The following is a 17,039-nucleotide window of genomic DNA, read 5'->3' on the forward strand; positions in this document are numbered from 1 at the left end:
TGTACCTCCTATTATTTTTTGTTAGGAACATATCTCTGCCTGCAATGATTTATGACATGGGTATCTGTGAAAGGTTGTTCTACAGTTTTCCTTGTTGCTTGAAAGCTTGGTGTAACGTATATGGGGAATGAAAGTAGTTTTGAGGAATGATAAATATGATATAATTATGTGCAGAATTTGAGGAATGCATTTATCAGGAATTTTAGTTTTATAATTCAGCAAGCATGAAGTGAAAAGAATGCATGAATTGATGAATGAGTTCATCAGGATGAGAAATGAGATGAGGTATATGCATAATTTAGATATTTGGTGGATATACATCAAAGAAGGGTGTAATGAATAGAATGATATAAAATGGAGGAAAAGAGGTGACCAATGACTCAAGAGTGGCAATAAATGCAGATTCTGTTATTAAAGATAGTGAATGAGAGGTGCACACGGTGTGTTTTCCAGGAAGAAGATAGACAAGGTGATTGATGATGCTTGGGATATAAAAAGTAAAAGAGCAAGAGAGCTAGTGGTTGTGGGAACAAATGATTTGGTTTGACAAAAGAAGAATATCAGGAGATTATTGAGGTGTGTTACAGGTAATTGCATGGTAGGAAAGATTTCCAGTGTGTTGCCATGGCAGGACAATGATGAGTTGAAACACCAAGCAAGAATCATAAATGATGTATTGGCAGATCTGTGCAGAGAAAAGGGGGGATACAGTTTGCTAATGGAGAGAGAGAGAGAGAATGACTGTTATTAGGATGAAGTGTAATGAGTGATGTAAATAAGAGACTAGAGAAAATAATGGGTGATATGAAAGATCAGGAGAATGGAAGCAGAACACATGAGGCTGAAATGGTTGTGAATGAAGACAATGGTAGAGTGGGAGGTGAAGATCAGGAGAGTGGAAGCAGAACACATGAGGCTGAAATAGTTCTGAATAAAGACAATAGTAGCATGGGAGGTCAGGGTGAGTGAAGAAGGATGCAATATGGACAGCAAAATGGTGGAGGAGTTCTGGGGTACAGGGAGACAGTATAACGAGAGTGGACTGCTTCTGATGTATATCTCCTCAGACTCAACCTCCCACCTTACATACTAAGTCATCCCATTTCTCTGCTGGTAATACCCATAGACACGTTAGTATCACCAGCAGAAAAATGGGATGACTTAGTATGTAAGGTGGGAGGTTGAGTCTGAGGAGATATATGGGGTAAGTGGTGATATGGGTAAGTAGGATAGTTATGTGTGGAGTAATCACAGCTGAGGAGTGGTATGTGTAGGTTGGGTTATAGACATAAGAGTGATTGCTGTGTTTATTTACACATTCAAGAAGCATCAGTAATAAGGGAGATGACATTGATTCACTGATTGAATTTATTTTCCCAAAAATTGTTGGAATAAATGGAACATTGTTGGATGAGGATGAAATATTGAATGCAATAGAAATAGATAGGTACATTGTTTTTCATGATAGAGGGAAAAGAAGGAAGGGGTGTACTGTTGATGATGGCAGGGAAATTATATCTGCATGGCATGAAGATGCAAAGGAGAAATAGCAGTGGTTAAGTTGAAGTTATTTTGAAGCAGTTGGAAGAGATATTTAAAGATGTTCTGTTGGAAAAGGAATATAAAAAGTATGATGAACTAATATGAGTATATATTCAGTTTGGTTTAGTGAACACAGAAAGAGTGATAATTCTGGGTGATTTTAATTACAATAATAGAGATTACAATGAAGAAATAGATCTCAAGAAAAATTAATTTCTTGAGTTCTGGAGGGACAACTGTCTTAGGCAGTATGTAATGGAAGGCACATGAGGACTGAGAGTTCTCTGATCTGATCATATCATCAGAGGATGTGATTGTGAATGGGGGTGCCACATCTCCCTCCAGTTTGCGAGTGATCACATGGATAGTGGTCAGTGAGATAAAAACATTCGTGAGGACAAGGTATATGTGAAGCCTCAAGGCAGGTGACTAGCTGGCCTAGAAGGCTGAATGGTAGCATATCTGCTCTCCTACCAATAGGTCATGAATTTGAGCCCCCACTATGGGCATGGATGTTTGCAATTGTCTTTTGGTGGGAGATGAATATTACACAGCTTATTGAAGGCTTGAGTGACTTGACAAAAAAAAAGTTCTGTGTTTGGTCTCTAGAGCAGGGTTTTGGACTACATAAAAAATAAAGAAAAATACATAAAATTATAAAATTAATAAAAGTTTTTGAAGAAATCCTTAGTCGACTTACTGTACTAATGTGCTATAGGCTTACAACCTTTCTTGATTGGGAATCATGTGCATGGACACTGATTAAGAGCTGTTTAACTGTGGCAGCATTGAATAAATATATTACAAAGGTCAAAAGGGTCAATAAGGCAGGTATAAAACTGATGCATGAAGAAATGAAACATATAAACTGAAAGAAGAAAATACTGTGGAGACAGTACAAGTTCAGTAATTGTAATAGTCAGTTGAATGAGGAGTATAAAAAGCAAACCAGAAAGGTGAATCAGTTAGTAAGGACAGCAAAAAAAGAGCAATATGTACAAAAATTAGCCATTCAGTTTAAGAAAATCCTAGAAAGTTCTTTGAATATGCAGTAAATAGAAGAAAGATATGGTAAGGTGATAATAATGAATCAAAATGGCAGATTAGTAACTGCTGCAACTGATGATATAGTCATGATATTCAGTGAGCAATTCAAGGTATTTTTCTCATAAGTTTGAGGATGAAATACCCAGATGAGGAAAGTCACTAATGGTGTGTCTCAGGGGTCTATTTAAGGGCAATTACTGTTTAACCTGCACATCAATGATATTGGGAAAGACTTGAACTGGGATATTCAGTTGTTTGCAGATGATGCAGAGTTGGGACAAAGTATAAGGAGTAGAGCAGATGTTGTGGCTTTACAAGAAGACTTAAATAGGCTGACTGAATAGGCATGGGAATGGGGATGCCAGCTCAAGGTTGCAAAGCATAAGATTTTGAAATGTGGGAAACAAAGATGGGATATAGAATTTACTCTTAGTGGGTATATATTGTTGGAGATGGAGGAAGAGATCTTGGTGATTAAGAATCTAAACTTTTCAGGACACATTGTCAAAATTGTGAGGACAACACAACAAATTCTGGCAATGGTGCAGAGAACACTGACTTGTAGAAGTGAGGAGATTCTGGTTCCATTGTATAAGGCCTTGATTAGTCCACATATGGACTACTGTGCATGTGCAGTATCTGTTTAATTTGGTCACCTGGTTTTCAAAAGGATGAAGTGATGTTGCAGAAGATCCAGAGGAAATTGACTAAAATAGTTTCTGATTTTTTGATTGTTGAATATGAGGAAAGGTCAAGACGATGCAATTTGCAGTCTAGGATGAAGAAGGGTGAAAAGATAGAGACATACAAGTAAGGGGGTTGTTATAGGATTAATGTTGAAGAGGTTTTTTATAAAATGGTGGGAGATTGTAAGTGAACAAGAGGTCTGATCTGATAATTTGGCTTCCTCTCTCTCTCTTGAGAGGGTTGCAGCTGATTACTAGGGAGATAGTGATGCAAGGCGGTTTCCCATTGCCTTCCTTGGCGGATTTTTATGACTGTAGCCTGTGTGTTCACGGGTCCGGTTTGCCTGCTTGCAGGATGAAAACCCCAGATAAACTGGCAGAAAAAACCCTACTGTCCATGCCCAAACTAGCTAACTTGGCTATGGCTGAGGAAGATCCTTCAGCTCCTCACGTCTCCAACAGAAATCGAACCTAGGACACTCCTTCCCCAGGCATATGGTTGTGAAGTGCAAAGCCACTAGGCTAACCATATGGACGAACAAGAGGTCATCCTTGAAAAATGTATAAAGAGGCTGTGAGTAAGGCAGTGGTAGGATTCAATTGGTTTGCACTGGTTCAGCAGAACTGATACCTAATTTTTTGTTGAGTTTGGTAAACCGGTTGTTAAAATGGCACTTGTAATCAGGGTTCTCTTTAAGGTGGACACCTTGGCAGCCACTCCAATGTGAAAATCACAAATTTACATTCCTTACTCTTTTTTAATGTTCATCTGTGCAACAATGTATTCTAAGCGCCTGTAGTAATGTTCACTCCATCCATAGGTGAAAAAAATTAGATGGAACTATGCTTGTAATATTTATTTATTCATTTCATAAAACTCGTTATACTTTTGATGAAATACTACATTTTCATCCCCCCCCGCGTTTGTTACTTCAGTAAACAAACATATAACGTAAAGAGAAAAAGTGCCAAACAACCAGGGGTGACACGCTGTCGTTTGTTTCAGCTTTGTGTCATTCCCAAAATTCCTATGAGATATTATGAGTGTACTGGTGTTCCCTGATTGGTAAAACCAATAGGAAGCCAGAATACAATGAACCAATAGAAATATAGATTTCAAGGGTTATCTTATCGCCCATTTCGGAAGCCGTGGAAAAACTTGTGATAAAAATGCAGTTTTTATCACAACTTTCCCATAACAAACAGGTTTGTCGTACACATTATTCTATCGTTTTTAATCTGCATAATCTATGCCATTTATTAATTCAGCAAGAAATTTTCATTTAGTATCGATAAAATTAAGAAATGTATGTTTCTGACTGATGTTTATCAATAGTATGAGCACAGTGCTTTGTTTATAAAAGTTTAGATATGACCACACGTGGACAGAACCAGCAAACATATTCAAATATGTAAGCACATCTCCACTCCTGCTCTATAATATATTAAAATAAAATATTTTTTAATTTTTTGCAGTAGCCTTAAAAGGATGAAAAGGCAACAAAGTTTGACAGATTTTTTCAATAAGAAACCAAAATTGGAATCTGTTCTATCAGAATTAGCTCTGGATGGTACAAAACAGTCACAAGCACAGCCACTCCAACTTGAAGAAAGCAGCAAGTCAATTATTGAAATAAAGAACGATAACAACTCCAAAATTGAAAATAATCTTCCTGAATGCTGGACAGTGCAACAATATAACAATTTTAAAGAAAAATATGACGGACTGGTAATTTCTAACAAAAATTTAGGTTGCGAGTATTGTACAAAATATGATTTTATAAAAGAGAAAAGTGTTCATGTGTCAAAAGAATGGAAATGTTTTCAGATTGAGGCATCAGAGAAAATTAAAGAGATACAACAAGCTTCTCTGAGGAAAAAAATGAAAGAACATTCATCAAAAGTTCATAACATTTGTAAAGAGAACTTAAAACAATGTGAGCAGGATTCAATAACAAAAGTAATAGATATGATGAATGAAAAATATTTAAGTACTACTTGTAGAGTATTTAATACAGTTTACAACCTGCCAAAAAGATATAAACCGTTTTCAGACATAGAAAATGAGATAGAAGTGCAAATTAAAAATGGAAATTACTCGTAAAACTGTTGTGAAAGTAGTTGATTTCATTGCAAAGGAAATTAAAAAAGAAATATTTAATAATCTGAAAATATGTTTGATTATTGACGAAGCTTCAATGATATCCTGCAAACCAGTTATTATACTTTTCTTAAAAGTTGAAGATTCAATTACATCACCAACAATTTTCGTTGAACTAGTTGAATTAAAAAAACAAGATGCAGAGGCAATATGTTCTTCAGTTATGGAAAGTGTAAATAATGTTGGGCCTACTAAGAACTACCTAGAAAAACATTTAATAGGATTTTGCTCTCATGGTGCCAGCATTATGCTTGGGAGACTGGAGTGAGTGCTAAGATTGCAAAAGAGTTTCCAAACATAATAATATGGTACTGTTTAAACCATCGCCTCCATCTTGTTTTAGATCATTCGATAAAGGAAATAAAGCAAATAAATCATTTTAAAATATTTATTGATAAGATATATACTATTTTTCATCAATCCAATAAGAACCAAATTGAACTTTCCAAAATATCCAAACAACTTGGAATTGAAATTATAAAGATTGGTAGAGTTTTGGGACCAAGATGGGCTGCCTGTAGTTTAAGGTCAACCCTAGCTGTGTGGCAGGCTTATCCAGCGCTACATCACTATTTTTATTCAAATAAAAGTACTTAAGTATGGCTGCCCGTCTTCAAAATATATATTTTATAACTGATTTGACATTGATGATTGATATTTTAAAAGAAATATCTCTTCTTTCAAATGCATTGCAAGCAAGAAATATAGACATAATAAAGACTGAAAAACTTGTGATAAGATCTATTAAAGCATTTCAAATGCTTGGAAAGGAAAAGGGTCCATATGAAAAAAAAAAAAAGTTGATGAATTAATTACTTCAGAAACCTTCAAAAATATAAAATTTGTAGAAAATCATCGATTTCTTGGGCTTCCTCGGGAAAGAATTTTAGAAAACATTGTAACGAATTTGAAAAAGGGATTATTGGATTGTGAACATTTAAAAGCACGTTGTAGCCAATTTCAAGATAGGAATAAATTACAATTTCTCAATTTTTTGGAGCCAGATTATTGGAATATTGAAGAAGTACTAGTTCCATGGAAAGCAGCTGAAGAACAATTGCTCGTATTTAATGACATAATCATTAATATCAATTTTACCAAATTGATATTAATGATTATCGAGATTTTGTGGAAAACATTTTAAAAAATTCCCAGAATTATGCAATTCCTGAAAGTGTTCAAAGAGCTAAAAATATTGTCAGAACAATCGCTGTAAGTTCAGCAGAAGCGGAAAGGGGTTTTTCAAAGATGAACATAATATGTTCAGAGAAGAGAAGTCGCCTAACTGTTTCTAATATACCAAACACAATGACTATTAGTCTAATCGGCCTAACTCTAAAGGAATGGGATCCTTCTCCTACAGTGAAAAGATGGTTAAGGATAAATCACACGGTCGATGATGCTCGGATAAAAGCGAAGAAAATTGCAAGTGAGGGCGCCAATCAAGAAGCAATATGGAAGTATCTTAAATAACAGTTTTATTGCTTTTTGTCAGGTATTATTTAATATTTTAAAGCTCTTTCTTATAACATAATCTAGTTTTGTGTACCTCTTTTATTGTTCTTATTTAAGTATTAACTGTATGAAATAATAAACTACCTTTCGGTATATCGTTTTTTTTTTATACTTAAAATGGTCATAATTTAACATACAGCTGGTTGTTAAATTATTTGAATCCCACACTAGAGCAAGGAAATGGGATGCAGGTTTTTTTGTATGGAGAGTTGTGAATGATTGGAATGCATTCCCTGAGAGTGTGGTGTCTGCAGAGAATGGTTTACAAATTTGCTTATGTATTGCAACAAGGTCGCACTGGACTGTGGTAATGCATATATATATATAGTAGCATACTTAGATTTTGCAAAGATTTTTGATAGATTCCATATAACAAGTTGGTAACTAAATTGGAAGAGATGAAGTTAGATACTGGATTAATGATTCATAACAGTGCTTCAGAACATAAACATCATCAAGAGAAAAAAAATATGATTAATTTATTCGACATACTAATATTTCACTAGTTTTTTAAACAGCATTGTCAGAGCACAAATTACAATTGTGGAAAGCACACATTGCTCAACTAGGTTGTTATAGAAACAATTCAGATTGTAACTGAAAAAAACTAATTTTTTTAACAAGGTGCCCTCTAGCAGCTGGATATCCATAAAGTTAATTTGGAATGGTGAGGCTATATGAGGTTGGAGAGTTTTTTCATAGCTACTGCCGATTCTAAAAAATGTCTTCTTCCATTTAATCCTGTATAAAGGAATATTCAGAACATGATCTGGTCATCCTGACTTGCCATACACTTAATTTTTGTGTTCTTCAAGGCAGATGTTAAGAGATCTACCATTCTGTCCAAATAGGCTAAACTGGAACTTTATAGATACAGTTCAGGATGTGCAAGAGGATGAAGTTGATTTCTAAAAGAATGGATGAAAGAAGTTAACTGAATGATTGGTTTGAAAGTGGCATGCAGATTATATCTATGCAGAACTTTAGCTATTCTTTCCAATATATAACCTGAATAGAAGGGGTGGCAATAGTTTTTCTGTGATCTGGTTAGTTGCAGGAGGGGATGGATGGGGGCATGCAGAATTTATCTATTTTATGAGTTGTAGCTGTTGGCTAAAAAGGTGCTACCAAAGTACCTGAATTGAGTTTTCAAGAGCTTGGATCTAGTAAATATCAACCTTAAACTCATTCACTGATGAAACATCCACAACCACCAACTGCCTCTGGCAACTGATTCTATCCATTCATCACTCTCCAAGCAAAAAACCCAGTCCTAACATCCCTACTAACAACACTCTTACACACTTTCCACTGGTGATCCCTTGTTTTCTCCCTTCTTACCATGTACTGAAAAATGTCTTCAGTGTCAATTCTATGAAATCCCTTTAACAATGTTAAATGTTTCTACCATGTCTCCTCTTATTCATCTATCAGCTAATTTTTTTTAATTACTTTCATCTTGGTCCAGAAAATAAATTAAAGATACCAAGAAATTATATACTTAGTTTAATCCTTTATCCAAGTGTAAGCAAACAAGTTTGCACCTGAACTATTTTCAAGACTGAGACAACTCGTATATAGTTGCCTTAGTGATGTGAACTTGGCCCAATGAAATTACCAAAAAAAAAGTTAAATCCTTGTCATGTTAAACTACATCAGATATATGGTGTCCTTAAAATTCACAAACCTAATATATTCCCCCCACTTCATCCCAACTGGCTAACATTTATCCAAATCAATTCTTCCCCCTCCCACAGGCAACTCTCTCACATTTATTGAAATTTCTATTCACTTTAAAATTAATAAAAAAAAAATCTAATCTTGACATATTCTGGCATCACATTTGACATTGATATTATGTCACTTTTTTATACCAGTATATCTTGAACAGAGACCTTTAACCACATTAAGCCAGATTTTTAGTTTTTTTAGTTTTTTTTTTCTTGAAAAAAAAATCTACGGACAGCTAGACTGGATTGCAATGGGGTCTGTTCTTTACTCTCACTAGCAATTTTTTTTGTGGAACAATTTGTAAACCAAGCTCTCATAACAACTACACATAAACCAGCAATTTGTCTATGCTATGTAGCAATGTATTGGCTGCCCCTCCATTCCTCCTCAGTTTCTAAAAAAGTTAGGACTAAATGGCCTCTCCTACTCCCATTGGAGAATATAAGGTAATGTTAGCAGATTTATTTATTTATTATCAGAACTAACTATGATATCTGATTATTTAAGAATGGTGTTTTTTACTAATGACAGGGGAATTACCTGTGAAAGGAGCATGAGACTTTGCTGTTTGAAGAGTTTGCAAGTGGGACTATCCATACCATCAAATATAGGGCCTAAGGTTGGGTGGGATGTTGGATTTGCAAATTTTGAGAGTCCTTTACATACAGGGTAGTTTAACATGAACAAGTTTTAGCTTGTTGAAGAATAGTAACGTTTTTCAATAATTTATGAACTCTTTTCTTTTAAAAAATACTGTGATCTTGATCTATAATGTTTATGTAGAACTGTTCTAGGAGATCCTGCATTTTTTTTGCATTCCTCTTGATTTTTAATGACAGTTGCATTACTTTGGAGAATACAAAAAATGCATTTGCCACCATTATTATAGGAAGTCATGACTATGGCAGTGGCTGTGAAAAACTCTCCTTACCCTCAACAAATATGGCATAGAAATTTTTTTGTATCACCCGACTTGAATTTATCTGCATTCAGTACATTTCTCTTCATGTTTAATGTTGAAGATTATAGCTACTCTTCCCCTACTCTGATCACTGTTGTCTGAATATAGCATATTATGCATATAAATTATAATATAGAAAGATTATATTATGATAGAATAAATTATATATTAAAATAATGCACAATACATTAGAGCAGCATTTATCAAACTTTTGTTACAGCGGAACACTTCACAAATTCTGAAGTGAAATTCTTGAATGGAACATCTTGGTTAGAGTCGAGTATCATTGGTCTCGTATTCAATGTAAAGCTTAGTGCACACTATCGCCGAAGCAGACTGTATTGCATTACAAAAATGCGACAGCGCACACTACAGGCATGCCGGGCTGCAGCTCATTGCATTGACCTTGCTTGTGACTGCATGTTTCTTAGAATAGATACCTCCATACTTCACTCTGGCTTGGAGGTGTCGACAACTGTGGGTGGCTGATTCGAGGCTAGCACACACTGGCCTTAATAACATAATCCACATGCAAAGTGAGGAGCACCTGATTTTCAAACATGTTTGAACTTGTTGCATCATTTAAAATCATTCCAGTCTCTAACAATTTTGATAATTTTCCATGGAACACTGGTGTTCTGTGGAACATAGTTTGGGAAACCCTGCATTGGAACACCTTGGTTATTTTGTAATGTATTAATTAATAATTAATTCTAATTAACTTATTTTAGTGTTAATTAATAATTGATAATTATTGATTGATAATTAATTATTAATTAAACATCAATTAAACCATCATTAAATTAATTTGTGCTGATTTTCATTGACATATCCCATTCTGATCACCAAAAATTTATAATATTATTATAAGTACTTACGAGTGAATGCAGACTTTTTCTCTTGTGTGCTGGTTTTGTAGGGTAGGTAAATATAAATAAAATAAATGAATAAATCTAAGCATTAAGAAAAAACAATCATTTATTGTCAAATGTTAATTAGTAAAAACAAAACACATAAAAATAGTAAAACGTATATTGCAAATTAAGTTCTTAATGACTCCAATGTTTTTGGGTCTTTGAATTACAAATTCTTTTGATATCAGGCACAATATTAGAAAGTTGAATTCTCATATTTGGTGTAGCATCGAGTCTGTTCCTGGGCTTTGATTTGGTTGCAGCATAATATGAAAATCCTTCCTCGCATAAATATGTCGTTGTAAAAGGAAGTAAAACAAGAATAGCTAGTTTTGACACACTTGTCCAGAAATCATTTATTGGCAGTTCCTTGTATTTTTGTTTTAAATCAGAGTCACTAATTAAGTCAATTATATTTCCATAGTCACTTGTGCTGAAGCCTGCTGGCTTAGCTGTCACTGTAAATAGATTCAGAACCCAGGAATTATCCTGACTGGATTTTGGAAAATATTGCAAAAGGGTTGATTGCAAGTCATGCAAGTGTTCTAAACTTACGTTAGATACTTCTTCATTTACTTTAGAATTTATTTCAGTCAAAAATTCATGCAAGGTGGGAAAAACAATCAAAATTATTCTGTTCAACTGTAGAAATCCAGAATTGCAACTTCCTATCAAAAGATGCAATTTTATCTCTTGTATTAAAAATTGTAATATTCTTTCCTTGTAATGATAAGTTAATTTCATTGCACTTTGTAAAAATATCTGCCAGATACGCAAGACTCATCAACCATGAAGAATTTCTTAATAATTCAATAAAATTTTGTCCTAAATTATGTGACATTAAGAAGACCATTAACTCACTACGAAGTTCAAAAAGCCTCAATAATGCTTTTCCTCTGGATAGCCATCTCACTTCAGTATGTAATAAAAGTGCATTATGTGCACTACCCATTTCATCGCACAAAATTTTAAATAATCTGGATTGAAGTGGTCTCGAGATTTTACATAGCTGATCCTTTTTTTACAGCTTCATCCAAAATAGTTTTTAAATATGTAGGAATTCTTTTTGTTACTGGTACTTGTCTATGCAAAACACAATGACTTTTGGTGGCGCTTGTAGCTACTTGCAGGATACGTGTTACAACTCCCTTCATGTTTCCTGCCATTGCTTGAGCACCATCTGTACAAATATCAATACACTTCTCCCAACCGATTTCCTGTTTTGTAATATAATTATTAATACAGTTGAATATATCTTCTCCTGTAGTTTTTCCTTGTAGATATTCGCACATGAGTAAATCTTCTTCAATACTTTTATCAAATACGTAACGAACAAACTAGTAATACAGCGAGTCTTGCGACATCTGTAGATTCATCCATTTGCAATGAATATTCACTGCAAAGTCTAAGTCAATGAATTAGCTCTTTTTCTATGTCAATAGAAAGATCTTTGATGCGCCGTGAAACAGTATCGTTTGATAATTGTACTGCATCTATTTTTTTAGCAACCTGATCGTTTAACATGCATGATACAATGTCTTTCACACAAGGCTTAATGAGCGTCTCACCAATTGTATGAGCTTCACCATGAAGTGCAATGCGGTAACTCACGCGAAAAGATGCCTCTGTTGCATTTTCAGTTGTAGCAATTGTAGCCATTTGAAGTTTAGATTTTTCTAGTGAGTCACATCGTCTTTTAAAAAAATATATATCTTTTCCTTTGTAATCAGTGTGTTTCATTTTGAAGTGCCTACGAAGTTTAGCTGGAGCCAAAGAACTGTTTACTAGTATTTTATTACATAAAACACACTGCATCAGGAGCATGTGTATTGCCAACACATGTAAATCCATAATTTAAATAACTTTCATGGTACTTCTGTTTTGGTCTGTTCTTAGATGACTCTTGTTCTTTAATATCAGCTTTTGAAGAAACCACAGTTTGCAATTCCATATCTTTTCCAATCATATGAGCAGATGTGTCAGCAGAAGTACTTGCTCCTCCTTGTGTTAAAGTTCCTGTCTTTAAACAAGGATCCATGGGTATTTTTTCAATAATATTCAAATTGCAATATTTGTCAGAGCTATAATAAAAATAAATAGAATTGTGTTGTAAAGGTAACTTTAGTATGAAAAACAATAAGATTATTATTATTATTATTATTATTATTCTGGGCAACTCCAAGGAGTCTACAGACTCATCGAGGGAGGCCCTAACATCATGTCAAGAACAACTATTCGACATTCACACAGTATCTATCATTCCTCGCCTTGAACTCATTCATGGTCGTAGCACCCACAACAGACTCTGGCAGCTTATTCCACTCATTCACCACTCTCCAAGTAAAAAACATAGCTCTAACACCCCTGCTAACCACATTCTTGCCCAGCTTCCAGGTATGGCCCCTAGTCCTCCCACCACCAGTCCTATTCTCAAAAATATCTTCTGGATCAATCTTATAGAAACCCTTCAGTAATTTGAATGTCATATCACCCCTTTTCCGCCTATCAACCAATTTTTGTAACCCACAAATCTTCAACCTGTTCTCATAAGGTTCATTCCACAGAGCTACTGTCATCTTGGTCATTCGTCTCTGGATCATCTCCACCTCCTCCCCATCAAGAAGAAACCCTGGCACCCATATCTGGGCAAAGTAGTCTAGATGGGGTCTTATCAAGGCTTGATACAGAGGAACAATAACTTGTTTCTCTCTGCTTGTTAAAGTATTTTTCAGAAGCCAAGCGATTTGATGAGCTGATTTAGCCACTTTTGCAATGTACCCCCCTAAACTTCAATTCCATATCCACCAACACTCCCAAATCCCTGCCGTCATCAATCTCCTGGAGTACGGTTCCACCAATGTGATATACTACTGCTATTCTTTTCAACCCAAAATGCATAACCTTACACTTTGCCACATTAAATTGACATCCATTTTTCCTAGTCCAGTCCTCCAAACTATTCAAATCATCCTGTAAAATTTTGACATCCTGTGCACTCACAATTGCTCTACCCAACTTTGCATCATCAGCAAACAAGTGAACACTTCCTCTCAGATCCTTTCCTATATCATTGATGAACAAATTGAAAAGTAGCGGTCCAAGAACAGAGCCCTGCGGCACACCCCTAGTCACGAGCCGTCTTTTGGACTGAACTCCTGAATAAACCACGCTCTGGTATCTCTCTATCAACCACCCTCCTATCCTATCTCTATCACCAACCCTATATCCATCCCATCTGCTCCAGTTTACTGATTAGAGTTCCATGTGGTATCCTGTCAAAGGCCTTTGCAGGGTCCAGTAGAATCACTGTAAACCCATTACCCTTATCCATTTCAGAGTCACCGTGTTATAAAATGTGAGCAAGTTACTGAGGCATGATCTACCCTTCACAAAATCATGTTGTCCCCCATACAATATCCCATTTTCATCTATCGAATCCTGTATTCTTTTCTTGACTAATTTCTCTAAGACCTTGACAACGATTCCTGATATGCTAATCGGTCAGTAATTTACAACAGCAGTCTTGGAACATCCTTTATGCAGTGGAAATATTTTCCCCTCTTTCCACCCCTCGGGACTAATCCAGACCCGAGATTCAAATTAAACAAAATGGTCAAGGGTACTGATAATTCTTTAGCTACTTCTCGTATGACACGAGCTGGTATACCATCCAATCCCACAGATGTATTGACATTGAGGTTATGCAATAGACTACTCACCTCCACTTCATTTACCACAATTCCCATATAATCTATTGGTTCATTCATTTCTGCAATGTCACCACCTGGATGATATATTCTTGCAAAAGTGCTCACTCAGTAACTCAACTATATCAACTGATTCAGTTACCTCCCTACCATCGGCATTCTTTAAATTCATTCTGCCATATACATTTTTTCTTTTACTTGCAGCATATCAAAAAAACTGTTTAGGATTCTCTTTAGCCTGCATGGCCAATGTTCTTTCGTAATCCTTTTTTGCTTTTCTTACCACACTCGTCACCCTTCTGGCCTGCGCTTTATACAGTTCATGTGCCCACCGGTCACCTTTCTCCTTAAATTCCCCCCCATAGTTGTTTTTTTTTGCAGCTCAAGCTTAATAGCTTAATGGTGTTATTCATTCATTTAACCCCTACTTGATTTATTATTCGGACTCTGATCTATTAGTTCAGTGCCATTGCTTCATGCAAACACTTCTTAACTGCCTCCCATGCACTATCAACTTCTAGTCCTTGCAGTTGTACATGCCATGGCACTGAACTAATCAAACTCCTAAGCTTGTCATACTTTCCAGCCCGATAATTCCACATGTATCCTGTCTTAATTGTAAATTCCACACCTTTAGCCACCTCCCAAGTCAAGACCCTATGATCACTCTCACCAATTGGTTACAATGTGGTCATATTTGTTACAGCCAAATCCTCAGATGTAATTACTAGGTCAAGCACTCTCTGACCCCTAGTATTTTCCATTACACGCTGTCGCAGATAGTTATCCCTTAATAACCGCATAAAATCCAATTCCTTCCTCCCGTGTGTCCTCTCCTCACTCCAATCAATGCGACCATAGTTGAAATCTCCCATAATAATTACCCTCCTTCCATTCATTTCTTCAGTTTGCTTGTGCATACTATCTCCACCGTCTTTTCCATCACCTGGTCTATAGCAGCACCTGATTGTATATTTTGTTCTGCTATCCACAATTTCACACCAAATGGCCTCAAATGTGCTCTTTTCTCTATCCTGCAATTTAACTTCTATTCTCCTTGGCTGCAGCTCATCAGCTATCATCAACAATACTCCTTCCCCCCATTGTATTCTCTCTGTCATTCCTGAACACACAATTAAAAAAAGGTTATAAATAAGAAATGTCGAATAATATAAAAGTAAATGAATAATGCAAAATAATAAAAAAAAAGACTGCAACACACAAAAGTAAATATGAATTGTAACAATACTTGTAAGAAGAAAAGTACTAAACTGTATCAAATAATGTAAAAGCAGTTGTAAGAAGAATGATTTGATAAAATGTTCAGTAACAAAAATTAAACAGTTCGAAATAAATCATATATTAATTATACAATTAGTGAAAAGAGTAAGAAGAATTCTTTTTTTAAAAGCCGCCTCGCCTACTCCCTATATACGGGAATAAAAAGGCATTAGCTGATTTCTTTTTTTCCGAGGTCCCGGTGCAAACAAATTTACTCGTAAATACCTTTCCAAAATTTTTTAAAGTTCATACATTAACATAATTATTAATAATTAATTATGGCATAATCATAAAGAGTATTAGTACACTTATGTATAGGGTGTGGCATGTTGACAAATATAAATTACATTTAAATTAGTTATCAATCACTGGACTAATGAAATCTTGTAGCATGTCGTAGTTTCTTCAGGCAAACACCATTAAATTAATTTGTGCTGATTTTCGTTGACATATCCCACTCTGATCACCAAATATGTTTATAATATTATTATAAGTACTTACAAGTGAATGCAGACTTTTTCTCCTGTGTGCTGGTAGTTTTCCCCTCCTTTGTACATCCTGGAGATCTTCGTAGGCTTGAGGTGGATGACTCATTATCTGCTCCGTCATAAACACCTTCAATAAGAGATTTCTTAATACCAAAATTAAACAAAGTGCCTTGTCTCTTATTCATATTAGATTTTAACTCTCTATTCCTATTACTTTTAAAAAAATCACGGCACTCCGGTTTCAGAACAAGCACTTACACACTACAATACGAACTTGCGAAGTAGTAATAAATTTGAGAACCGGATACAGACTACCTTGATCTTCAATTTCAGTGGAAAAATTTTCTTTATACTTCCTTGCTGATTGGTCACTAACATTTGCAACACAGATGTTATTTCGTTCAGTTTTGAGAACATGCCGCCCATTGTTGTAATCGGGTTGCAGGCAATTTTTATGATCAGTCATAACGGCGATATTCTCTTTCCTGATTGTTGAAAGATTTCAATGTGTGAAAATTAACGATAATTCATGAATATTTCCATGTTTAAAAATATGCTGCTTGGTCACTGACATTTGCTACACAGATGTCATTTCCTTCAGCTTTGAGAACGGAGGATATGACACAAATTATTGTAATGGGCGCTTGCAGGCAACTTTTATGACCCGTCATAAACAGCAGCATTCCCTTTCCCAAATGTTGAAAGGTTTCGATGTGTGAAAATTAACGATACACAGATGTTATTAGGTGTTCTGAGTCTGAGCTTTTCGACATATTCACGAATATTATTCTCCTCAGAATATTTTTAATATAAAATATTTATTCAAGGCCCGTGTAGCTCAGTGGAAGTGGCGCTTGCATCCTCCGTGCTTAGCCGCTTGAAGTTAGACCTAGGTTCTAGTTTAATCGCTGACTGGAGGAACTTTTTCTAAGCCTATCTTCAACTGGTTCCCGAGTTAGTCAATCTCTGGTACAGGCAAGCGGGTTTTTCCTCCCGGAAACTCGGG

At 35.4% G+C, this 17,039-nt stretch overlaps 1 protein-coding gene across 1 annotated transcript in view; it reads left to right on the forward strand.

The window, feature by feature from the left end:
- Positions 1-17,039, forward strand: part of LOC150109564 (protein Obscurin-like) — a 1,271,613-nt gene that overhangs the window by 652,837 nt on the left and 601,737 nt on the right. The gene's annotated exons all lie outside the window — the stretch shown is intronic.

This window comes from Typopeltis vanoorti, chromosome 2 (assembly GCF_054136105.1).
Source record: "Typopeltis vanoorti isolate ZY-2024b chromosome 2, IOZ_Tvanoo_1.0, whole genome shotgun sequence".
Lineage (NCBI taxonomy): Eukaryota > Metazoa > Arthropoda > Arachnida > Uropygi > Thelyphonidae > Typopeltis > Typopeltis vanoorti.